This window comes from Gorilla gorilla, chromosome 18 (assembly GCF_029281585.2).
Source record: "Gorilla gorilla gorilla isolate KB3781 chromosome 18, NHGRI_mGorGor1-v2.1_pri, whole genome shotgun sequence".
Lineage (NCBI taxonomy): Eukaryota > Metazoa > Chordata > Mammalia > Primates > Hominidae > Gorilla > Gorilla gorilla.
This window is the reverse complement of record NC_073242.2, coordinates 116,031,314-116,057,941: the sequence shown is the minus strand read 5'-3', so window position 1 is coordinate 116,057,941 and position 26,628 is coordinate 116,031,314. Positions and strand designations below refer to the sequence as shown.

At 54.1% G+C, this 26,628-nt stretch overlaps 1 protein-coding gene across 4 annotated transcripts in view; it reads right to left on the bottom strand.

Moving 5' to 3' along the window:
• GSE1 (Gse1 coiled-coil protein) overlaps positions 1-26,628 on the bottom strand; it is a 503,637-nt gene that overhangs the window by 123,824 nt on the left and 353,185 nt on the right. The window lies entirely within an intron of this gene.

Sequence of the window (26,628 nt, the reverse complement as noted above, 5' to 3'; positions counted from 1 at the left end):
CTGTATATGCTAATGGCAGGAGCCATAAAAATTAATTTGCAAACATGTCATTACACAATAGCTGTACAGGCAATAAACCTGTAATTATCAGCCAATCACAGGCATGGTACAGAGGGAGGGGTGCTCCCCCAATCTGCTGGGTGCCCCCCTTCCCCTGCTGCAGTGGGGAAGACTATGCCAGAAAGAAGCTTGCCTCCTGGGAGCCACCTGTGGAGAATGGGAAAGGGACCTTTAGTCTGGAGCTCCCATCAGCCTGGCTTCCAGGCAAGATCACTTGGAGACAGCCATCGAGGTCCACCTGAGACTGAGCCGGTGGCCGGACGCGGTGGCTCACGCCTGTAATCCCAGCACTTTGGTAGGCCGAGACGGACGGATCATGAGGTCAGGAGATCGAGACCATCCTGGCTAACACGGTGAAACTCTGTCTCTACTAAAAATACAAAAAAATTAGCCGGGCGTGGTGACGGGCGCCTGTAGTCCCAGCTACTCGGGAGGCTGAGACAGGAGAATGGCGTGAACCCAGGAGGCGGAAGTTGCAGTGAGCCGAGATCGCGCCACTTCACTCCAGCCTGGGCACAGAGCGAGACTCCATCTCAAAAAAAAAAAAAAAAAAAAAAAAAAAGGAAGGGGCGGGCGCGGTGGTTCACGCCTGTAATCCCAGCACTTTGGGAGGCCGAGGCGGACGGATCACGAGGTCAGGAGATCGAGACCATTCTGGCTAGCACGGTGAAACCCGGTCTCTACTAAAAATACAAAAAATTAGCTGGGTGTGGTGGTGGGCACCTGTAGTCCCAGCTTCTGGGGAGGCTGAAGCAAGAGAATGGTGTGAACCCGGAAGGCGGAGCTTGCAGTGAGCCAAGATCGCACCACTGCACTCCAGCCTGGGCGACAGAGCGAGACTCCGTCTCAAAGAAAAAAAAAAGAAAGAAATTGAGTGCACGGAGGCGAAGCAGGGGCTTGGAGAGCTCCCCAGGCCTGGATGGCGGTGAGTAGGCCAGACCAGGAAGGAGAGGGCCGGAGAAGAGTGGGCATGCTGGTGGGCCAGCTCCTGGCTGATCTTTGCTTCCTAGTCAAAGGTAAACATCTCCCTCTAATAAGTATTTGAATGCCTGCATCGAATTACCTTAAAATGCTCAGGCCAAGCCCTAATTGCTTTTAGCCACACCCTTGGGAAGCAGAGCTGTAAGATTCTAGTGATAGCCCAGCCTCCTTTGGCCCTGGATCTGGGCGTCTCAAAGTAGGTTAGTGACATTTCCTGGTGACAGGGACCTTTGTAAGGGAGGAAAATATGAGACCCACTATGGGAGGGTGGTTACACCACAGCTGAGAAATAGATGCCAAAACAGCTGAGAAATAGAAAGCAACCCCACCGTGCCCCGCCGTGGGCCTCCCGGGCGGCCTTCCATTGAACGGCCCGGTTGTTTGCCACAGTGTGGCTGAACGGGGTAGCGGGAAGGATTTTCCCCTTCCCACTGTCCCTTGTGGCTTGGCTGTGGCTTTTGGAACCCATCACTACAGCCATTCATTCCCAGGGGAGCCGCAGCCCCCCTGCCTCTGAGGGTGCCTATGGCCTGGCTAGGGGTGACAGGGGCCACCAGTCTAGGCCACACCAGGACAGACTGCCAGGTGCCCATGTGAGAAGGGCAGTGCTCTTCGTAAGACTTCACCCCAGAGGGATTCTGTCCAAGGAAAGGATGTCTCTATCTCTCTCCACCCACACTTCTCCGGAAAAGCCCGGTGGTGGCAATGCTCTCTGTCCCCATCCCTCAGCTCACCGCTGGGGAGGAGTCAGACATTTATGGAAAAGAGGTAGGAAACTGGGCAGGCTGGACCACCCAGACCTGAGCCTCCAGGTAGCCCTTGTTAAAGACTGGGGACGCCAAGGGGCAAACTCACCCCGCACCTCCCTGAAAAAGCCCTGCCCACGCTGCAAACCCACCCAAGCTCAGAGGGAAGAATGGGCAGCGCAGGGCCATGTTCTGGACACAGCAGAAAAAGAGAGAAAACTGCTTCATCTCTCAATGGGAGAAAACAAACTGGGGGCTGCTGGGCTGCTTCCCAGGAGGCGGCATGCGGCCCGCCGGATCCCCACTCTGAAGATGCAGCCCCCCACCCAACACCAGCTGCACCTTCAAAATGGAGGGTCCCCAGACTCCCTCTAGCGGGGCTGTCTTTGCCACAGCACGGAGACAGCCTAGCGGGCCAAGAGAGTCAGCTGAGAGCAATAAAAATAGCCTCCCAGCACGTGCTGGGAAAACTGAGGCTGCAGGCTGGGATCTGGAGTGCAGGCGGCGGGGTGCCTCGGCTGGGAGCTGTGCCCACTGGCATCTGGTGGCCCCCCAGGACCAGGCCACAACCTCCCCCTCTGGAGAGAGGCACTGCTCCCCAAATTCCAGGAAAGGGAGGGGCAGGGAAGCTGCGTGGCTAACCTGGAATGCCCCGTCTGTTCTCGGGTGGGCAGCCTCCGTTTCCCTCTTTAGGGTAATAATACCAGCTGATGCTTCCCGCGTGCTCAGTCTGTGCCAGCTGCTGTTCTAAGCACTTTTCCTGGATAGCGCATTGGATCCTCGTGACAATCTGGTTCAAGGTCACCATGAGTTCCATTTTCCAGATGAAGAACAGAGAGGTCAAGCAGCTTGCCCAAGGACACACAGCCAGTGGGTGGGAGAGCTGGGGTTGGAACCCAAGCTGGCTCCAGAGTGTATGTTCATTACCATCAGCAAAGGTTTGCAGTCAGACTTCAAATTCCGTCTCGCCCCCACCCTCTGTGTGCCCTCGGGCAGTGACATCAACATTTTGACCCTCAGTTTCCTTACCTGGAAAATGAGGCGAATCACCCCTGCACTCCAGGAAGATGTGTGTAATCACACTGGTGCCTGGCACACAGAGACTCCATGAGCAGAGCAGCCATTAGTCCTGTGTTTCAGATAACAGTGGTAATAATGCTAATAGCAGCTCCCACTGATGGGGCCTTAGTGCACTGGGGCTCCACAATGCCTGCTTTCCTATGATGTCATCTTACTTACGACCTGCCCCAGCATCCCCTCCCCTTGAGATGGGCACCACAATGACCATCACCCACTTTTGTGCATGAAGATGCTGAGGCCCAGAGAAGTGAAGTCACTCACCAAGGGCAAGGGCATACAGGGAGAGGACACACCCTCTTTCTCTTTCTGTCCGGCTCTAGTCCTTAGGTCCCTGGACCGTCTATGAACATTCCAAGTCTCAAGCCAGTCTGAGGTTGAAAGAAAAAAGGGAACCTCTGTGCGGTCACAACTCATGGTGACTTCTGCATATCCAGGTTTTGTTTTTACCTTTGCTTGGTGGGAGCTACAGGGCACACCCCACCCACGGGTGCTGTCTCCTCTCAGAGCATCTAACCAGGATCCTGGGACCGAGGCATCCCCAGCCTGCCCCTGTGCAGCAGGCAGAATGGTAATCTGCCAAAAGTGATGTCTACATGGCCAGGTGCAGTGGCTTATACCCATAATCCCAACACTTTGGGAGGCCGAGGTGGAAGGATTGCTTGAGCCCAGGAGTTCAAAACCAGCCTGGGCAACATAGTGGGACTCCATCACTAAAAAAAATAAAAATGCTAGCCAGGTTTAGTGGCGTGTGTGCCTATAGTCCCAGCTACATGGGAAGCTGAGGCAGCAGGATCTCTTGAGCCCAGGAAATTGAGGCTGTAGTGAGCTGTGTTTGTGCCACTGCATTCCAGCCTAGGCGACAGAGCAAAGACCCTGTCTCAAAAAAAAAAAAAAAAAAAAAAGAAAGAAAAGAAAAAGAAAAAAGATATGTCTGCTTGGTATCTGTGAATGTGGCCTTATTTAGAAAGAATCTGTGAAGATGTAATTAAGAATCTCCAGGCCGGGCGTGGTGGCTCACGGCTGTAATCCTAGCACATTGGGAGGCCGAGGCAGGTGGATCATGAGGTCAAGAGATCAAGACCATCCTGGCCAAATGGTGAAACCCCGTCTCTACTAAAAATACAAAAATTAGCTGGGCGTGGTGGCGCACGCCTGTAATCCCAGCTACTCGGGAGGCTGAGGCAGGAGAATCACTTGAACCCAGGATGCGGAGGTTGCAGTGAGCCGAGATCGAGCCACTGCACTCCAGCCTGGTGACAGAGTGAGACTCCGTCTCCAACAAAAAAAGAATCCCCAGACCAGATCATCCTGGATTATTAGGGTGGGCCTAAACTCAATGGCAAGGGTCTTTATAACAAGAGGAACCACCTGCACCCCCACGTTTATCACCACACTGTTCACCACAGCCAAAACATGGAATCAACCTCGGTGTCCAACACAGACGAAGGAATCTAGAGAATGTGGTACCTACACGCAATGGAATACTAGTCACCCGTAAAAAAGAATGAAACCCTGTCATTTGCAGCAACACGTGTGGAATTGGAGATTCTTACGTTAAACGAAATAGGCCAGACACAGAAAGGCAAACACTGCATGATCTCACTAATATGTGGGAACTAAGAAAGTGGATCTCATGATGACAGAGGCGGGAGGGGTAGAGAGGAGGGAGGGCAGAAGAGAAGTTGATTAATGGGTGCAAATATACAATTAGATAGAAATAAGACCTAGTTTAAAAAAAAAAAGAAGACCTAGTGTTCTATAGATCAGTAAGGTGACTATGGTTTATAATAATCTATTGTACACTTCAAAATAGCTAGAATAATTCGAATATTTCTTTCTTTCTTTCTTTCTTTCTTTTTTTTTTTTTTTTTTTTGAGACGGAGTCTCACTCTGTCACCAGGCTGGAGTGCTGTGGCTCAATCTTGGCTCACTGCAACCTCTGACTCCCTGGTTCAAGTGATTCTCCTGCCTCAGCCTCCAGAGTAGCTGGGATTACAGGCGTGCACCACCACGCCCAGCTAATTTTTCTGGTATTTTTAGTAGAGACAGCGTTTCACCATGTTGGCCAGGATGGTCTCGATATCCTGACCTCGTGATCCGCCCGCCTCGGCCTCCCAAAGTCCTGGGATTACAGGCATGAGCCACCTCGCCCGGCCTCGAATATTTCTAGAATAAAGAAAAGAAAAATATACCAAGTACACTGATTTTTTTTTTTTTTTTTGAGACAGAGACTCATTCTGTCACCCAGGCTGGAGTGCAGTGGTGTCATCTCGGCTCACTACAGCCTCCGCCTCCAGGGTTCAAGTGAATCTCGTGCCTCAGCCTCCCAAGTAGCTGATTACAGGCGCACGCCACCATGCCTGGCTAATTTTTGTATTTTTAGTAGAGACAGGGTTTCACCATGTTGCCCAGGCTGGTCTCGAACTCCTGACTTCCGGTGATACACCCTCCCCGGCCTCCCAAAGTGCTGGGATTACAGGCATGAGCCACCACACCTAGCCCCAGTACACTGGTTTGATCTGTACAAATTATATAAATGTATTAAATTATACATTAATTATATAAATGTATTAAACTATCACATTACCCCAAAAACATGTTTTTTAAAAGAGGAACAGACAAAAGAAAAGACACACAGGAGAGACAGCCACGTGAAAATAGAGGCAGAAATTGGCGTGATACGGCCACAAGCCGAGGGATGTCTGGAGTCCCTGGGTGCTGGAAGAGGCAGGAAGGAGCCTCCAGAGGGAGCATGGCCCCGCTGACACTTGGATTTCAGTTTCATTCCATGAGAGAATACATTTCTGTTGTTTTAAGCTGCCACCCAGTTTGCAGTAATTTGTTATAGCAGCCACAGGAAGCTAATATATCCTGTCACTTCTATCAAATGCCCTCTGTCCCACCAGCCCTGGGAAGCTCTGGGCATTGTCCAAGTCTGGAAGCCGCATGCTTTGGGCCACAGCTGGGTCAAGCCATCCTTCAGGTGTGTCACAGGGACTCAGATTGAGATAAAGTGTCCTGAGGCCCTGGACAGAGGTGTGGTGAGGCTGCCCGCCCTCCACAAAACTCACGTCTACACTCCACTGGGACCTGCCCGCCCTCTCATCTCACTCCCTCGTGACACACATTTACCAGCCAGGCTTTGGGTGGAAGCCTGGCCCCCAGAGATCATCGGATGTGGCCATCTGCCCGGGGAAATGGCCCGCCAGCCTTCCTGAGGGTCTGCCTCTAACTGCTGGCCTTGCGCACACCTTCAGGCCCCACAGGGCCAGGGGTGACAGTAACGACAAGAATCCCTGGTGGCCAGCTTCTTACCAAGCCATGCCCTTTCATCCCAGCCTCTAGGGCAATTGGGTGGGGCCAGGTGACCAAGTTCTGGCCAAGAGAATGTGGTAGAAGGAATCACTGGCCGCGTCCAGGCCTGGCCCGGAAGAGCTGCCTGTGCGAGCCTCTGTTTTTCTCTTCCTAGGTCTTTGTTATGGATACCTTCTCCCAGGATGACTCTGAGTACAGATACTGAAGCCAGCAACACCTCCATCAACTCCCCAAATGATGCTCAGGGCAGAGGCCCCTGTTCTGGCTCCCCACCAATCCTACATTATGTGGGCGTGTCCTTGAGAAATAAATATCTACTGTACAACTTCTAATATAATGCACCCCTGAGAGGTTGAGCCTCTTTGTTACGGGGGCTTGTGTGAGTTTAACTAACAACACAGGCCGGGCGGGGTGGCTCATGCCTGTAATCCCAGCACTTTGAGAGGCTGAGGCGGGTGGATCACTTAGGCCACAAGTTTGAGACCAGCCTGGCCAACATGGTGAAACCCCAACTCTACTAAGAAATACTAAAATTAGCTGGGCACAGTGGCGCACGTCTGTAATCCCAGCTACTCAGGAGGCTGAGGCACGAGAATTGCTTGAACCCGGGAGGCGGAAGGTACAGTGAGCTGAGATCGGGCCACTGTGCTCTAGCCTGGGCAGCAGAGCTAGACTGTCTCAAGAAAAATAAAAATAACTAATGGCTGGGCGCGGCGGCTCCCGCCTGTAATCCCAGCACTTTGGGAGGCCGAGGTGGGCAGATCACGAGGTCAGGAGATCGAGACCATCCTGGCTAACACAGTGAAACCCCGTCTCTACTAAAAATACAAAAAATAATTAGCTGGGCGTGGTGGTGCGCACCTGTAGTCCCAGCTACTCGGGAGGCTGAGGCAGGAGAATGGCATGAACCCGGAAGGCGGAGCTTGCAGTGAGCTGAGATCACGCCACTGCACTCCAGCCTGGGCGACAGAGTGAGACTCTGTCTCCAAAAACAAACAAACAAACAAACAAAAAACCAAAAAAACAAACTAACAACACATACCCATAGGTCTCTAGGTCTCCTTTCCGGATACTGACTTTCTGCCGAATACTGTGCTACATGCTTTAAGTACATTATCTTGTTACATCTTCACAACAAAAGCAAGTCTATTATTATCCCCATTTTTCAGATGAGGAAACTGAAAAGGCCTAGAAAAGTGAAGTGACTTGCCCAAGGTCACACAGCCAGTAAGAAGCAATGCTCAGACTGGAACTCGGACAAGTCGGAAGCCAGGCCCTGTATTTTCAACTCTCTCATCTCTCCATAGTAGGAGCTGGCAAAGACGCTTTACCCAGAAACCCTTCTTAATTAAAAGCAAAACAAACAAAAAACAGGAAGGGCAAGAACACCGCATCTGCAGTCTACATGCAAAACTGTGTGTCCGACCTCCATTTTGGGGCTGCCCCTGGAGCAAGCTGCCAGCAAGCTCAGTATTTGGGAACTCTTTAAAATAATGGTTTTACAAGATAGAGGCAGCAATATGACAAAAGGCGTTCCTTCCTATGACTACGGAGATGCCAGAGAAATCAGACAGCGACTGTGTTGGGGACTGCCCAGGCCACATAGCTCATCCCTGTGAAGGGACCCTCTGCCTGTCCTCGGAACGCCTCCTGGGACGCAGACGGGCCACTTTTGGAGGGAGTCCATTGGTAATCTCAGACAGCCCTGGTTGTCCACATTCTGCATTGTGCAGAGCCAATGGAGGCCTGGCAAGAGCTGTTGGAAGGCACCACGGAGGTCTCCCGAGGGGAGGAGAAATATGGGAATAAATGCGACTCTGCAGTCCCTGGACCAGTGGCTCACACACCATCTGTGGACACCGTGACAGCGCAGGCACGGCTGGCCTCCTCACATCCTGCTCCGGCCGCGGTCCTGTTCTGCTGCCTGGGGGCAAACCGACAAGGCTTTCTTCTCCCCAGGCACTCCAGAGACCAGGCGAGGCCCTGCTCCAGGAAAACAGGCATTGTGAACAGCCCTTCCCACTGTCCGCTGCTGGGGTCTGCTGGACAAGAAGTCACTGCCAGGGTTGTAATTCCGCATTTGTGGATGACACACAGATCTCGCTGTCTCCTCCTGGGCCTAACTGGTTCAGGTCCATGTAGCCCTCTGGCCAACAAGATGTGGTTTCTATGAGCGGCTTCATCCCTGTCTTTCCCCTCATGCTGGGTGCGAGCTTTTTAGTGCGACAGACCAGTGTGGTATGCCCGAGGGCCCTCTGTGTCCTTCTCTGCCTTTACCTTGCAAAGAAATCTGGAGTCAGCCCCAGCCACTTCCTTTCCTATTGGTCTTCCTCGCCTGCTCTTTCTGGACTGTCCCCGTGGCCTGAGCTGTCCTTTACTTGCCCTCCAGCGGGTCATGCCTGAACTGATGGGGGAATTCTCGATGTGTCCCCAGCATGGGGTATTCAGTAGAATGGCTCCTCTGTCCTGGCACTTACAAAGCATGGGCACAGCTCAAGGTTTCTCAGCCTCGGCAAAACTGACATTGGGGGCCGGATGATTCTTCGCTGCGGGGGCTGTCCTGCGCATTGCAGGATGTTTAGCAACATCCCTGGCCTCGACCCACGAGATGTCAATAGAACAGCACAGTCATGACCATCAAAATATGTCTACAGGCTGGCGCAGTGGCTCACGCCTGTAATCCCAACACTGTGGGAAGCCGAGGTGGGTGGATCACTTGGGCCCAGGAGTTCGACACCAGCCTGAGCAATGTGGTGAAAACCCATCTCTACAAAAAATACAATTAACTAGGTGTGGTGGTGCACGCCTGTAGTCCCAGCTACTTGGGAGGCTGAGGCAGGAGGATCACTTGAGCTTGGGTGGCAGAGGTTGCAGTGAGCTGAGATCATGCCACTGCCCTCCAGCCTGGATGACAGAGCAAGATACTGTCTCAAATTAGAAAAAAGTTTCCAGATACGGCCAACTGTCCCCCGAGGAGCAAAACTGCCTCCGTAGAGAACCACTCGCATAGCCTAAATAATCCAGCCAGCACGCTGGGTGACACAAGTTTTAGACCTCCTACTACGTCTGGCCTTGAGCCAACAGCTGCCCTCTCTTGGCCCCAGCTTTACCACATACAAATTTAGAGGGGCCGAATGGGGTGCTCCGGTATTCCAGCTGTCTCAGATTCTCCAGTGCTGCTTAGAATCAATGGTTCCAAGATAGGGATACACTTGTGACTCAGGACAACAGGATCAGAAGGGAAGGGACCCAGGGCCTGCCCCCCAGCAGGGCTCATGCAAAAAACACAGGGAATGGGGTGTGGACTCTATGGGGTGGGCAACCCTGGTGCCTCTGGCATCTCAGTGTTTCTCCCTTTTCTCTGCAGTCCTCTTTCTCCCCAGCCTAAACAAAACCTGCTCTGAAAAGAAATATCTACTATTAATCATTCACACTGTAGTATGACTTAGCCTTCCCTCTGCTATCTCTATAGAATCCAGGCTGTGTCCCTGATTGGGTCCATCTCCTAGCCCCTGGAACAGCTATAGGATATATTTGGGAAAAGCAAGGCAAAGGTGACTTTTTTTTTTTTTTTTTTTTGAGATGGAGTCTTGCTCTGTCGCCCAGGCTGGAGTGCATGGCACGATCTCGGCTCACTGTAAGCTCTGCCTCCTGGGATCAAGCAATTCTCCTGCCTCAGCCTCCTACAGGCGCCTGCCACTGCACCTGGCTAATTTTTGTATTTTTAGTAGAGATGGAGTTTCACCATATTGGTCAGGCTGGTCTTGAACTCCTGACCTCATGATCTACCCACCTTGGCCCCCCAAAGTGCTGGGATTACAGGCATGAGCCACCACGCCCGGCCACAAGGAGACATTCTTAAGGGCATTTACGCTAAAAACAGTGGCTTCCATTTCTCAGGTCATGTAATGAGGGAAACTACCAAGTACCCTGTATTGCAGCAGCTGCTGCAGGGAGGGAAAAGCCCCAGCCTGGTGCTGGACTTGGGGGGAGGTCATGTGACTCACAAGTATCATGGTGAAGAGGTGGGGCCAACAGGGCCACCCACAAACCAGGTGCTGTGTGGACAGTCCCCCGGGCTTCGCGACCATCAGTCTCATACAGCAAACACTAGCTTGTGCTGAGCTGAACACAGCAGCAAGGCCAGAGCACTCTTAGTTAGCAGTCACAGTCCCAACCCATGTGTCCCAAAGACAGCTTTTCCGGTTGTTTGTGGGGGTGGAGCAACCCAGAAACATCTCCGCTTCAGCTCTTCATTGGGAGGTAGGCTGGCTGCGCCTGGGCAGAGCGAGACACACCTGTTCAGTTCTGCACAGCGGAGGCTTATGGGTGTGGGAGAGGATGCTGGGTCCCAGCACGGTTCTGCCCGTGTGGCAGGTGCAGTGTGGCTCTGGCCTTCAGTCTCCTCCTCTGTAGGACACTTGGACGAAATGGTCCCCCAGGCCCTCCAGCTCGGTGAGCCCATGATTAATAAAACTCAGACACACCATCTGCTCACTCTGACATTTAAGAAACAGAACGGGTTTCCAAAGAGAAAGCTGCCCTGTGCAGCCTGCTCCCCGCCTTCGCCTGCTGATCCAAATGTGGGTTCACACCCTCCCCGCATCCCAGCCCTGACTCTACAAATTCCAACATGCACACACACAATCACACGCAGAGCGGGCTCCCCCTCCTCCACCCAGAAGGTCAAAACCGGATGGGGTGGGGGTGGGGCAGGGCAGCTGAAGGCAGAGGCCTGCCCTAATAAAACCCTGAAATGACTGATGTCTTCTGGGCCTCCCACCCTTTATACTGCCTTCTCTACCCCGAGGGCAAGGATGCATTTTGAAAACCACACATCTCCAAACTTCACAACTCCCCTGATGCCCAGACAGCCTTCCCTCACGCTCAGCCCGTTCCCAGTGCTGGGGAGGGAGACTGCTCTCCCCTTCTGCAGATGGAGAAAGTCAGCCCAAGGTCACACCAAGGACAAGCAGCGAGGCAGGGACGTGGCCCCTGACAGAGTACACGCATGTGGAATGTTCTGTGCCATGCAGGGCCCCTTCCCCCTGTACTGCTCATCAACACCATCCCTGCCGCTCAGTCCTCCAGACAGCCCTTCACCGTGCACCGTGGCTTTGCCTCTTATGTGACCACTCAGAAACAGGACCTCAGGCCCACTCTGATCCCAGGCACAGAAGCGAACCCTCTGTGATGTGCCCGTGGCCCTGCCTTGTCCACGGAGTGGCTGGCAGGGGTCTGCTGGGCAAGAAGTGGGGGACATTGTGGGCCCCCAGGTGAGACTTTCCCACCAGCCGGACTTAGAAAAGGTTTTCACTTAGCCCAGGAGCTCAGCTGGGGCGGTGGGGACACGGTCAGGACAGTGAGGCCTGTGCCAGCCAGGTGGCTGCTGTGTGGCTTCCTCCGGGTACCCAGGCTCCGCCTCTGGCAGGGCACAATGGAGAAAGTCCCTCGGGAAGGCCCTAGCCTAGGGCCTGGCACTCTTTGTTGACTGAGTCTCGGTCACCCCCAACTCAAGCTGTCCTCTTGCAGCTGGCAGCCCTCCTGGGGAACCCCCAGGTGGTCAGCTCTCACCATCCCAGCCTTGGCCTATCAGCCTCCCTGGATGGCTTCTAGACTCTTCCTCCATGCTGGTCTCCTCCTGAACATTCCATGCAGCTGCCTACTCCCACCCTGACTGCGCTGGACAAAATGCCTGCTGCTCCCCACCATTCTCCCTGTCGAGCACAGCCCCCAGACCCTCCTCTCAGGCTCTGTCTCTGCCCCTACCACCATCCCCGCCACACCACCCTGCTTGGCGAAGTGGCCTGAATGTCTCATAATGGCCAGTAAAACCAACCCAAAAAAACTAGATAAGAATGTACCCTAGGCTTCTTTTTTTTGAGACAGGGTCTCACTCTATTGCTCAGGCCGGAGTGCAGTGGTGCAATCACAGCTCACTGCAGCCTCAAACTCCTGGGCTCAAGGGATCCTCCTGCCTCAGCCTCCCTAGTATCAAGGACTACAGGCCCATGCCACTTCACCTGGCTAATTTTTTGAAGAGACAGGGTCTCACCATGTTGCTCAGGCTGGTCTCAAACTGCTGGGCTCAAGCGATCCTACCTCAGCCTCCCAAAAACCTGGGATTACAGTTGTGAGCCACCATACCTGGGTACCTCCAGCACCAAAGAGCTGTCAAGACTAGAAGGAATCACCATGCCAAAAGGAAGGAAAATAGGAAATCCTCAAGCTGACCTAGCTCAGAGGCCACATTTGCCCCAAGGGCATCTACAGGTCCTAGGAAATTTGAATTTCTGTTTTTATGGCCTTGAGGGTCAAGGGGAACACAAAGCCAAGCCTCAGGCACTTTGCACAAGTTGGGGATCCGATAGGAGACCCTCCCCACAATAAGCTGGGACTCCAAAGAACTACCTATTCCGTGTCTCCAAAGAACTACCTATTCCGTGTGAGTGAAGGGCAAGTCGACCAGCCCCTGTGTGAAAGACAGGCAGGGTGGAATCTCTAGTGCTGCCCAATGAACATCAAGGCCTGAACTGGATGAAGGGGGTCCAAAGCCGTGTCTCTAGGCACCTGCCAGACGTGTACGTCCTCCTGAAGGAAAGCACCTTCCTTCTGGGCTTCAAAGTATGCCTACAAAAATGTTTCAAATACAATGAGCTGTACACAATCAAAAATAACCAGGCAAACAACAAACCACACTTCCCAGTTGAGAATCAGCAGCCACAACAGCTGACAGAAACAGACCTGCAGTGACTTTGGAAGCTGGAATTATAGGCACCCGTACAACAACCCTGCTGACTTCGATATAAAATAAAAGACGAGCCTGCAGCTGTCTGCAGAGAAGAGGAAATCATAACAAGAGAAGCGGCACAGTCTAACCTCTCACCAGGTCATAGGCCCCATGAGGGCCAGGACTCTCCTTTGTTCCCTGCCATGACCCCTAGAGCAATGCCCTGCCCACATGGGAGCTCAGTAGCAAACTAACTAAATGAACACACTGGGCTAAGGCCTTCAGGGAGGGGACAGGGCAGCCATCCGCCTGTTCTGGCTGAGCCTGGTGAATCATTCTAGTCAGTGAGCAGATAGGTGAGAGGAGGTGATTAACCCCAAATTTCCCTTCAACATGACATGTCTCTGTGTGAACGCAGGCGCTAATGAAAAAACAAACCCAGCCACAGAACGGCCTCCACAGTGGAGAAAAACAACCCAGAGGTGTAATGACTATTGCAAAAAGCTGAATCCTTTAGGCCAAAACAAGCACCCCCCACCGTTATAATTTCGAGTTATCCATTCTTTATTACAACTCATAGCCTTGGCTCGAAAAGCCTGTACCAGGGATTCTTTCTGTGGGGGCAATTTTGGTGCCTGCAATTAGCTGAACAGGCAGCTTTTGTCCCTGCTAAAGCACTCAATTGCAGGTGTAATTAGGTTCCCTCACCCCTGAAATCTGCAGAGAGCCGCCCGCCTTGACTAACTGCACCCACAATTAAGTGCTTACGGGCATGTGGCTGGAGCCGGGAAACATGTGCATGCAGCTAATAGCAGGGGCACCAAGCAGGTTTGCAAAAATAGACACTGCGGTGGAGAGATCCAGGCTTTTTGCATTTGTTGTTCAAACGGCTCTGTCCAGCTGGGAATAACGAGGAAAGACAAACACACCAATTAGGCTGGGTCCATACATAAATAAACTGCACAGCTCCTTAATTAAGACACTTACAGGAGTGGGCAAAGCTGTGTGGAGGCAGGGGAAGGTGAGCCATGCCCCACGGGGCTGACACTGTGCAGGGGCACCGGCCTTGAAGAGCACCCAGGGCGGATGCCATGGTGGCCGGGATGGCAGAGTCAGTGGCAGACCCACTCCTGGTGAACACAGCTGTAGGCCACTCCAGCCAAGGGATACCGAGGTGGGTGGGGGAGATTTGGGGGCTGGAGAGGGACTGGTGGGAGATGGGGAGGAGCCCCAGAGGTCTTCCAGGGCAAGAGGGAGGTTAAAGCAGGAAAGGAAATGAAGGTGGCTTAAATCATGTGTGTCCAGAGAGCGGCAGTGGGGCACCGAGCCTGCTCCCAGATCCTTTTCCAAGAGCTGGTTGGTCTGGTGGGTGACCTCCTCCCTGCAAGCAGCGGTACCTGCCCTCTCCTCCTCCACTTCCTCCCCACAGGGGCCTGCGAAGGTGGCAAGTCCCCAGTGAAACCACCTGCTGGCTTCCAAGGCCGGCTCCCCCAGGGCACCTTCAGTCGAGACCCAGGCCCTTGTCAAGCTCCCTGGCTACAAGCACAGTCAGAGAAAAGAAAGGACGCATGGGGCCGGCGACAAGACGGTACATGCCAGGAGGTGAAAGCCTGCTGCGGACTGAGGGGAATTTGTGTATTTCTGCTCCCCAGTACCCCCACACTTGTAAACTCCCTGCCGCACTGCTGTATTTCTTCTCAACAAGAAAACCAAGCGGATCATAGTCACTGCACTCAGGCCAGGGAGAAAAGCTTCCGTCTCTCCCCACAAGTTGAGCCACTGAAAGCGATTTGCCTTTTGCAGGGCTCAGCAGTCCTGGCTGAAAGCAAAGGGCAGAGGCAATATTTAGATAATTAAAAACCCATTGCTGGCGGGCCAGCCGGGCGGCCACAGGTGGCTCTAGGGTGGCCCAGCAACGGCTCAGAACGGCCAGCGTGCCTCTCTTCTCCCCTCCCCTTCTGGCCTGGGTCTCCTGATTCAGCTATGGCTGTGGGAGATGAGAGGCCAGCAATCCAGCCGGGTGGCCAGTGGGAAATAGTGCCCAGGGAGGGGTCCGGGCCCAAGGCTGCAATTCTGGCTCCATGGCCCTCACTCAAGAGCTGGCCTCAGCTGCCTTTCCGTCCACCCCTGCTCCAGCCACGCTCGCCTCCCTGCCTCAGGCCTCTGTGCTGGCCGCGGCCTCTGTCTGGCTATCCATGGCTCCTGGCTCTATCCCAGCCTGTACTCAAACACAAACTCCATAGAGAGGCCCACCCCGACCGCCCCAGCCTCCTTGACCCCTCACTCTGCTGCGGGGCTTTGGGTACCATTTGATTTCTGAATTCACACCTGGCTTTTCTGTCCTTCATTCATCTTTCTCGCCAGGGCCTCTTCAGCCTTCACCATGGGATCAGCTATGCAGCAGACACACAGTGACTGGACAAGTCAGTGGCCAGGTGCGAAGCCAACCAGGCGCCTTGGAACCAGGCGCTGGGCACGAATCTAGATGGGGACTGTGGCCTCTGTGAGCCCTATGGCTCTGGAAGCTTCCTCCCACGGGGGGTTCCTGCTCCATGGGAGCTTGAGCCCAGAACTCGAGCCCTGGCTGAGCTGGGCCCCAGCTTTCAGGCGCCTGGGCAGCCCCGTTGACCCCAGGTTGGGCCGGCCGGGCAGCCCTCAAGCCCTCACTTAGCTTCACCTTTGCATTTTTAAAGCTCGTCTCAGGTCCAGGAGTCACCGAGCTCCCAGGAGCGGGGCAGAGATCCCCCTGTCTCCGCTGTCCCGCCCTCTCTCCACTCCCCTGCTCTTAGCAAATGCCTGTGAGAATCAAAATCAGGACCGGCTCCTCTTCACACAGCCCATCCTCGATGGTCTGTTGTCATGTGGACAGCCTGAGCGTGGGCCACCACCATCCACAGCTAACCTGCAGCCCGGATTTTAGGCCCTGCGTCACCTGCCTTCCGACCAAACGCTGCTCAGAGCCACTAATGAGCCACAGAATGCGCAGCTGGAATCTCCCTCCTGTCTCGCTTCTGCATCTCGGCTTCACTGGAGCCTTCCTGGGTGAGGTGCTGGAGAGGGCAGGGCCTGACCACTGCCCAGCCCACTCGTCGGGGTGGGGCCTGCTGGCCGGAAGGCTCAATGACCACGTGAGGCGTCCTGCTCTTTCTCCAAATTCCAGGAGCATGTGTCCCATGCACAGGGTCACCATTCCTCGCCGGTTCCATTCCAGGTCCTGAGTTTCTACAGACTTCCCCTGTGATCCATGATCTTTCCTGACAGCAGCCCCATCCCATTGCCTGTAGCAGTGGCAAAATCAGCCACACATGGCCCATCCCAGGAGGCCCCGGGCACCTCTTCCCTCCCTCTCACCTCTCAGAGACAGGAACAGTGACATGGCCATTCCAGGCCAGGCAGGCTCCTGGAGGGGGCAGGGGCTGGGAGCCAGAGGGCCTGGGTTCAAAGCCACTGCCATGCAGGGCCCGTGGCCTCGCGGTACCTCAGATCCTTGTCACACTGAGTGTGGGTGAAGAAGCTGCCACCCGACTGTGTGAAACACAGCGGAGGCCCAGCCCTCCGTTATCCGTGAGGTGTGACCGATGTCCTATGTGCTAGACGAGCCCTGCCCGCGGCCCACACAGGCAAGGACTGCAGAGGCGCCTGGCAAACAGTGAACGCCCTGGAGACCCTCCTCCTCCCTGGGAACTAGAGGCTGCTTGGCCGACCGTCCTGCCTCCTGGAGCTTCTGGATGGGGCTCTATTTCTTCTCACCCCCATGCAGCCAACTCCACTGTTACTTACTGAGAGAAGGTTCGGCCTCTCCTTTTCAGAGGAGCCCCAGTCGACACCTCCTGAGCACCACCCACTTCCCTAAAGGAAGCAAGCCAGGGAGGCCCCACGGAGAGAACTCAGAACTTCCTGGCCTTCAGCCACAGAAGCCTTGTTGGTGACCTGGCCAAAACCCATTAATCCCTAGAGGTGGCTGGGCCTCCCTCCTGGGGACCGTTTCACTGGGACATTCCCTCCAAGTTCTTCTGAATCTCTTTCTCGTGGCCTTCTGGGTCTGCTTTGCTGCTCTCCCCTCTTGCAGCCCCTGTCCTGATGACTCAGCCCTTACTGTGTCTTCCATCTGTGAATCCCAAAGCCTAGGCCTAGGGCCTGTGTATGGCAGGTGCTCAATAAATGCTTTCCGGGTATACAGCAGGTGCCCAATGAATGCCCGTCAGAGACCACATGAGGCAGAGGTAGGGCCGGACAGGACAGGCCTTTGAAGCTGGAGGGAATTAAGAAAGAAGGTCCGCTGGCCCTGCGGCAACGGCTTTATTTCTGCAGGCAGAGCAGGGGTGAGGGTGGAAAAATGGTTCCCATTGGCGCCAAGCCAGGGATTTTGTGTTGGTCTCTCAGGCCCTGGGGCTGGTATCTTGACACATGCAGCTCCAGGTCAGTGATAGGACCTACTGGGGGTCCCACCCACTTCTCCTTTCACCCAGTATCACCCCAACCCCCAAGCAGCGTTCCTCTTATCAGCCAACTGTCACACCCAGAGGGTGACGGTGGCTTTGCTTTTTAATCCCTCTCTCCCGGGCCCAGATAAGGAGGCCAACCTTTACCCTCTGCTGCTTCCCCTCAGCGGCCTGGAAAAGCTCCCGGGTCACACAGGCTGAGGGTGTCTGTAAAATCCACTGACTCCGGAGGTAACCCAGGCGGGGTAGAGAAGGAAGGCCGAGGCCAGGGTTTCCCATCTGGGAGAATCTCATACCCCCCGGAGACCTGGCTGTGGCCGCAGACAAGGGGAGGCAAAGACGAGCACCTCGTTCCCCGAGGGCTCCGTAAGGATGCCTTGTTGTGTGACTGTGGCTCTGAACTGGCTGCTCCACCATCTCGGCACCATGAGGCAGGAACCAGAGTCAGCCGGGAGCACACGGGGCAAGCCTTCCTCATGCCTCCCCCAGGCTGCTGTGACCCTGCCCCACCTCACTGAGCCTGGAGCCCTTTGGGGCCGGGGCTGGGTCTCATTTCTGTCTGTATCCTGGCCGTGAGAAGGCCTGGGTCCCCTGCTCAGACCATCTCTGTGTATGTGAGACAGTCCCGCACAATCAGCTCTAAGAAACAGGTGTGTAAGGAGCTGCTGCCATGCCGTGCACACATACCTCCAAGACCACGGGCTCCTCATTCCTCATTCACACAGCCCCAACTGGAAGCAACCCAAGCATCTGTCCCAAAGCAAAAGACTGGACCAACAAACCGCTAAATCCCTACCATGGAACACCACGCAGCAGAAGGAACAGGCTATCAATACACGCAGCAACGCTGACGGACGTCACAGACGGGGGAGCAACGCTGTGTGACTGCATCTCCATGAGGTTCCATAGCAGACAAAACTACCCCAGTACCCCAAAAGAAGCGACGGGAGGGCCCCAACAGACATTGCATACCCGAGCTCACGGCGGCACGACCAGCAGCGGCCAAGAGGCGGACACGACCCAGGAGTCTGCAGACAAACGACAAATAAACAAAATGTGGTACGCACAGACAGTGGAAGATGGCTCTGCCTTAAAAAGGAAGAAAATGTGGATGCCACAGGCTGGAGGGACTCTGAGGATGCTGCACTGGGTAAAATGAGCCAGTCACAAAAAGGTACTGCAGGATTCCACGTAATGTTATGTATATTTTACCATAATTTTTTAAAAAAAGAAATTGGCCGGGCGTGGTGGCTCAGTCCTGTAATCCCAGCACTTCGGGAGGCCGAGGTGGGCGGATCACTTGAGGTGAGGAATTCAAGACCAGCCTGGCCAACATGGTGAAACCTCATCTCTACTAAAAATACAAAAATTAGCCAGGTGTGGTGGCGCACACCTGTCATCCCAGCTATTTGGGAGGCTGAGGTGGGAGGACTGCTTGAGCCTGGGAGGTGGAGGTTGCAGTGAGCCGAGATCAGGCCACTGCACTCCAGCCTGGGCGACAGAGCAAAACTCCATCTCAAAAAAAAAAAAAGGAAGAAGAAATTTAAAAACTAGCCTAAAGGGATGTAAAGCAGATGACAGTTGCCAAGGCTTGGCTGTGGTGGAGAGATGACTGGGAAGGAATACCTGAGAAGGAACGTTCTGGAGTGACAGCATTATTCTAAACCTTAATGGGGTGGGGGTTACACAGACGTACGCATATGTCAAACACCAGTGAGCAGTCCCCTCACAGTGGGTACATTTTGTTGAATGCAAACAATCCCTCAATAATGCCGAGTTTATTTTATTTATTTTTAAGACGGGGTCTCCCTCTGTTGCCCAGGCTGAAGTGCGGTGACTGGATCACAGCTCACTGCAGCCTCCACCTCCCGGGCTCAAGCGATCCTCCCACCTCAGCTTCCCAAGTAGCTGGGATCACAGGTGCGTGCCACTATGTCCAGATAAGTTTTAAAATTTTTTGTAGAGATGGGGTCCCTCTATGTTGCCCAGGCTGGTCTCAAACTCCTGGGCTGAAGTGATCCTCCTGCTTTGGCCTCCCAAAGTGCTGGGATTACAGTCATGAGCCACGATGCCTGGCCAATAACATTGATATTAAAAGCTAAAAACATACTTTGAACACCCATCTTCCAACATATGCATATTTATTTGAGTCATTTTTATGTACTACATGTTAAAGATCTCTCCATTATAACACATATGCAAACAGAGATTTTTTGTTTGTTTGTTTTTTGTGTTTTTTTGAAACGGAGTCTCGCTGTGTCGCCCAGGCTGGAGTGCAATGGTGCGATCTCGGCTCATTGCAACCTCCGCCTCCCGGTTTCAAGCGATTCTCCTGCCTCAGCCTCCTGAGTAGTTGGGATTACAGGTGCCCACCACCATGCCCGGCTAATTTTTGTTTTTTGTTGTTTTTTTTTTTTTTTTAGTAGAGACAGGTTTTCGCCATGTTGGTCAGGCTGGTCTCGAACTCCTGACTTCAGGTGATCCACCTGCCTTGGCCTCCCAAAGTGCTGGGATTACAGGCGTGAGCCACCACGCCCGGCCAAACAGAGAAATTTCTAAAAGACAAGACACATTGAGTTCTAGCATTTTCTTCCAGAACCCACTGGGTTGCTGTCCTCACCTTGGAGACCAGATCAACACTGTTCACAGGCAGCGGCCGACACCTCCGGCAGAACAGGAGGTAGGGAGCGGGCTGGTTTGTGCTGGTTTTGGAGTACATGGGGCATGTTCTGGGGAAAATCTCAAGTCCCTGAAGTGTGCTGATGACAACCACCAAACCAGGGGCCACAGGCGCAGGACTTGCAGGGGAGGCCCACTTCATGGCACATGCACTTTGCAGGTTCTGGAGCCCTCTGCCTACACCCTCACATATAAGAACAGGCATGACTCCAAAATACACATGTGGCAGGTATGCCAGAATTCTCCAAAGCAGACGGAGTCTCCACCTGGAGCCACAGGCCCATCCTGCCTTCCACCCGATGCTGGAGCCTGGGGGCTCTGCTCAGAATCCAGGCAGGGAGAAACAGTGCGGGGCGGTGGGAGGCGACCACTGCAGACACACAGACGTGGCATGTAGGGCAGTAATCAGGAAGGAGGGATCCCCAGCGCTAGGCCAGACGTGGTGGTTCACACCTATAATCTCGGCACTCTGGGAGGCCAAGGCAGGAGGACTGCTTGAACCCATGAGTTTGAGGCCAGCCTGGCTACAAAGGGAGACTTCATCTCTGCAAAAATAAAAATAAGTTTAGCCTGGCGTGGTGGTGTACGCTTGTGGTTCCAGCTACTCGGGAGGCTGAGTCAGGAGGATTGCTTGAGCCTGGGAGGTCAAGGCTGCAGTAAGCCATGATTGTACCACAACACTGCAACCTGGGCAACAGAGCAAGACTCTGTCTTAAAAACAAACAAAATGATCCCAGCTCTACCACATTTTAGCTGTGCAGCCTTAGGCATACTCCTACGTGCCTCATTTTCCCCATATAAAAATGTGGATGGTGCTATGTGCTTGGGGTTATCAAAGTTGTGAGAATGAAAAAGCTAATATACAGAACCAATATACAAACCATATTAAAATGGAGTGTCTGTGTCAATCTTTCTTCAAGGCTAACACTGTATACAAAGCGCTCAGAGCAAGCCCTGTGCTGAAGACTAGTCACTGTTACTGTCTCCCTAGACACCCGGGTCCTGCCTCTGCCTGCCCCCCTACTCGCGCCCCTTCTCCGTCAGCTCCCTGGGGAATCTGTGTTCTCTCTGAGGACACCAGGAGAGAGGGAGGAGAGTCTCAATCAGCCAAAAGAGTCTCTTGTCTCTGCAGTCCAAGTTCAAGTCCACAGTTGGGTTTGTGTTTAAGTTGTCCTTTTCCTGTCCTGCGCCCAGCACCTGGCCCCTCCCTGAGCCCATTGTCTCAGAAGCCAGGGCCATCCGGTCCATCCTGGGGGAGAACAAGGGAGCCCCCTGCCATTTCCTCAGACTTCAAGTCCCTTGGCCGAATAAACACAACTTCACACAAAAGACATCCCGGCGAGGCCATGCAGCAGTGTGGGGCCGGGGCAGGGCGGAAGGGGGGCAGGCAGAAGCCACTGTTCCAGAACATTCTGTGTAAGGTGCCAGCGGGGCCATCCTTGGGTTCCAGGGTTTCTTTTAGCAGAGGCTGGGCCAAGAATGCCTGCCTGGACAGCTGAGGCCCTCCGAGAGGGCTCCTTCATCCCTCTCTCCTACCCGACACCACAGAGACATGCCCTATGAGAATCTACGGATGAGAGTCTGTGCTCATCCGTCTACCCAAGCAAGGGCCGTGCCAGAGGTCAGCGGCCCTGGACGACTTACTCCTACTCCCAAGCTGTCTACGGCCACCATCTGACCTCTCTGCCCCAGGACTGTGTTGTTTAGGGCCTCACAGGACACAGGACAGATGGGTCCAAGCAGCTCAACACCCCAGCCATCTCAGAGCTGTGCCCACAGTGGAGCTAAAGGACACACTCTCTATTGCTCCTTCCCTTCCTCATGTCCCCTTCCCACTTTCTCCTGCTATCTCCAGAGATCATTTCCCAAATAAAGCTCCTGCACTGAGGTCTGAATCCGGGCAACCAAACGAAGCCAGAGGCAAAGGTGTGTGCATGGCATCAGTTGGCAACTCCTTGGAGCCAGAGATCAGCCCCTGCTCCCAGCACAGAGCCAAGCCTGGTGGGGTTCAGCCCAAGGTGACAACCCAAACAACACCTGTCAGACAAAGGGAAGCCAGGGCAAGTCACTGTCCAGGGAGTGGCCAAGGGGGCTACGCCTCAGCCCTGGCACGGAGGCTGCAAGAAGAGAATCCTCCTCACTTGGGCCTCAAGGTTTCCCCTGGTCTCGGTCACGTTCAGATTTTCCCTCCTCCGATGACACCCAACTATCTCAGAAGGAACTGCCATGCAGGCTGTAATTGTTTCCTGTGTATTCCATCCATTAATGGGAACTTGGATCCCCCGGCTGGGTGCTCTGTGAGGCTTCAGGTAGCAATTTTCCATTTGTGTTTCAAATTTTAATGAACGCACCTGTCCCCTGGGCCCTCGTTGCAGGCTGTAATCCTCATGGAGTGGGTCGCAGGCATGTCACCCAAGGCTGGGCTCCAGCGGGATTTCTACAAGGGCTTGATTTCTCCAGGGAATAGCTCCGACGAAAAATGGTCCATGCCACAGCCTCCTCCACCCCCACCACCCCTCCCTGCTGGCTCAGTGTCGAGCTGGCTGCAAATCGTAAGGTTATTATTTCTTTCCGACATCCCCAAAGTATCCTATATCCCAAGATGGAGAGTAAAGTTCAGCTCTGATAAGATTGCATCACCGGGGAGGAGATACATTCTCGCCCTTGCTCCCTCTGCCTCTGGCTAACATAATTCCTTTCTGATCTTACCCAGGGCATCCAGTCAGGCTGGGAGGCAAACAGGATAATCCATTTTAGAGAGATTGATCAATATCGTTAGGAGCTTTTTAAATGGTTCCACAGGCTTCAGGGAGCCAAGGCAGACAGCTGAGCTGGAAATCGGGGGCCAGAGGAGGCAGTACGGCAGGCGCTACCCTCACGGATTTCCAGACAGTCCTGCCATTTCCTACCAGGCTTCAAGAGCTGGTTCCAATCAGGGCAGGAATGCTGGGTACATGCGGGCAGGTTGTGCACTGCACAAGGGGCTGGCAAAGGGGAACAGCAGGCTAAAGTCTAGCTGACCTTTCACTCATCTCGCCAGTGCCTGTCCACACACAGGAGGAACCCCTTTTCTAATCTGCAGCAAGGTGCCCTACAGGCCACGGCTGGTCCTGCTGGCAAAGGACAGAGGTGTTTCCTGGCTCCCAGCTGCCTAGCATTCTGGGTCCTGTTTCCCAGTAATCAGGAAGACAGCCTTTCTGGCAAACCCCCTCTAGCTAGACAGTCTAATCAGTAAGGTTCCAGAAGCCTCCCTGTTCCGTCTCCACCTACCCTCCCCTAGCCTACCCCCAAACAGGCCTCCATATTCCAGCCAGGGACACCTAAAGCCAGGGCTTAGAAACTCACGTGCTGGGAGGGCCAGTTAGGCAAGGAAAAGGGGCCCGGTAGTGGGGGTGGGGAGCTAGAGCAAATAGGAGGGTGCCTGCCCTCTCGGCATAGCAGGGGCTGCTCAGCTGCCCCCAACAGGTGCCAAGGGGGAGCACAGACCCAGGGTACCAAGAGTTTAAAAGAGAAGCTGGAACTCTGGGGTTTAAATGTGGGGAAGAAATTTCTTTGTTTTTAATTGTAAGTATTGGCAATACATCTTAAAAAAATAAATAAAATACTGTGTAGGAGCTAAGAAAACATGGCTGCAGGCTGAGGCCTGCTGAGGCCTTCCACCAGCTGCAACCCGGAGACTCTGCCCCTGTCTCCTGGACCGCTGCTCGCTTGCCACGGAGCCACTGACGTGGCCTTCCGGGCCACACACCGATGGCACAGCTTCTCTGCTGAAAACCTCCTGGCGGCTTGACACCCCCACCGCCACTCCAGTCCCACACACGATTAACCACCTGCACATCTGGAATTGGACCAAGTCTAACCCGGTCCGACCCCCCTGGACAACTGCAGGCGCCACCCACGCCCCCTACAGTCAGTTCTCAGTACTGCAGCCTGAGGAGGCCGGTCCACCAAGATGAGGGTGCCTCTGCCCAGAACCCTCCATGGCTCCCATTTGATTCTGAGTAAAGGCCAAGTTCTTACAACGGCCTCTGAGGTCTCGAGCTATTTTCCTCCCACTCGCTGATCTCCTGGCTTTCACTCCCACCCCAGGGCCTCTGCACCGGCTCTTCCCTTTTTGCCTGTCTTACCTCCTCCATGAGGCAGCCACATGACCAGAAAGGGCTTTATCAACAATCATGTTGGAACAAGAGGCATCAGCTTGCACTTCCCCCAGACGATAGGACATCCCACCACCCTTGGTTTCTTCTGTGCTCTGCCAAAGGGTATCAGAAGGCCCTTCCTGACCACCCCATTAAAAAACAAAACAAAACAAAACAAAAAACAGCAATCCACGGCTGGGTGCAGTGGGTCAGCCTGTAATCCCAGCACTTAAAAAGGAGGCTGGGGCAGGAGGATCGCTTAAAACCAGAGTTTTGAGACCAGCTCTGGCAACATAGTGAGATCTCATCTCTACTAAAAATTAAAAAAAAAAAAAAAATTAGCCGGGGGTGGTGGTGCACACACCTGTAGTCCCAGCTACCCGGGAGGCTGAGGTGGGAGGATCCCATGAGCCCAGGAAGTTGAGGCTTTAGTGAGCTAGGGTTGTACCAGCTGGATGACAGAGCAAGACTCCAACTCAAAACAAACAAACAAACAAACAAACAAAAACAACCCCAGCCATCCCTGCCCTGCTCCCCCAATCCTTACTCTTTTATATCTTCCCCATATCGCTTTTCAACATCCAACCTAACACATATTTATCTGTTGATCTGTTTGTTCGAGGCCCTCATTGCACTGCACGCTTCACGGGGGTGAGAATCTTGTCTGTCCAGCTCACGCCCACACACCCAGGTTAGAACAGTGCCAATGGCTGAAGGCCTCCTCCCTGTTTGCAGGGTTTGTGCAAGCTGCTTCGCCTGATGCTGGGGCCCCCCCACACCCCTGCCCACCTCTGCAGCTGTCCTCGTCTCTCCCTCTGCCGTGAACTGCTGGAGTGTGAGAACAGAACAGACACACATGCTCCTCTCTCTCTTCCAGGAACGGCCTTCTCCTCCCCACCTACCAGGCAAACTCCTATGCATCCTTTAAAACCCAGTGAGGAAATCTCCTACTTCAGGAAATATTCCCTGACTCTGTTCCCATTCCACCAGTTAATCCCCCTCCTTCGACGGTCACTCCTGTATATGTCTGTGCTAACATTCACAGCTGTCCATGTCCATCGGTATGGGCAAGCCCGTGTGCTCTCTTCCAGAGCACAGTCTGTGCAATCAGCCCACTTCCCCGGCCCACTGCTGGCCCCACATTCCCCTGCCAGGGCTGCCAGCCCCACTTCCCACCAGGGTAGGCTGCTGGTCCCGGAACTCCATTCACTGCTGCAAGCCCCTCCCGGGGCAGTGTGGCGCGGGTGCATAGGAAGTAACCGCCTCCCCAGCACAGAGCAACTGCCTTTTTGGCAATGCCCGTGCAGCAGGGAAGAGGGTCAAGAGCCTGGCTCTGGCCCCAGCTCTGGGCACGTGGCCCTTGTCCTCAACCCCTGCCTCCCCGGTAACCCTGGTTCATCCCAGCCCAGCTTCTTCTCTGGGAGAGGTTCTTCTGAGGGCGAACCTCTTCAGCATGGTCCTTTCGGCTTCCCTCCCTCCCAGCAGGGGCAGTGGCCTTCTCATCAATCACCCACCTCACATGATGCCCTTTAACACATGCATGTGCACAGGTGAGCGAGGCTGGAGCCAGCCCCTGTGCGCCCACGGACCAGTGGGGAGACAAGCCCAGGGAGTGGTTCCTCACGAGGGGGAAGCATGACAGGCCTGGCTGCAGCTCCCTGGGCTTGAAGTCAGGCCGCTGCTCAGGAAGACAGAGGAGGTAGGGCGCAGTCCATGGCCTCATCGGGATCATCCTGACCGGACAGGCGAACGCAGGGAGAGGGCCACCCCCTCCCCAAATCCCTGCACCACGGACAATATTTTTACAACACTGTTTTGGCACTTCCACTGTGAACTTAATTTAACATCCATATTGCTGCTACTTAATTAAATAGATGAACTCATTTTACAAGTCTTAATTCATCCTGAACAAAATTGGCCATGTTTAGTTCTTTATACACTAGCAGCTCCCTGGAACAAATGGTGACCTTTTCCAGTTAACGGTGGGGACCCGTTAAAAGCTAATTATCGGCTCTGGTCACCTGTAAGAGAGCAAGCGGACGTCTTTATCCATCATCAGAAGTGAGGGGAGAGGTGGCTGGTTTGAATTCTTTCTTATGCAGTCACAGGCAGCCAAGCTGGCAGGCGGCGTAGACCTTGCCCAGATCCCTGATAGTGGGCAGGTGGTCCCACCCCTCCCCATCCCTGCTCTCCACCCACATCCCACACTGCCTGTAACCACTGCCCTGTCTGTGCTGCCCAACACACCCCTGTGTCCCTTTGGCCTGCCCGGCTGACCCCAGCCTTGCTCCCAGGCAGCCCCTGCCTTTGAACACCCACCTCTCTCCCCACAGCCTGACCCTTCCAGACCACCCTGCCCTGGATTCCAGCAGTCCTGGCTGCTGGCACGCGTGGGACTGACCGTTCTTCTCACCCTGTGCAGACAGTGGGGCACGCACTCTACTTCTGCAGCTCCT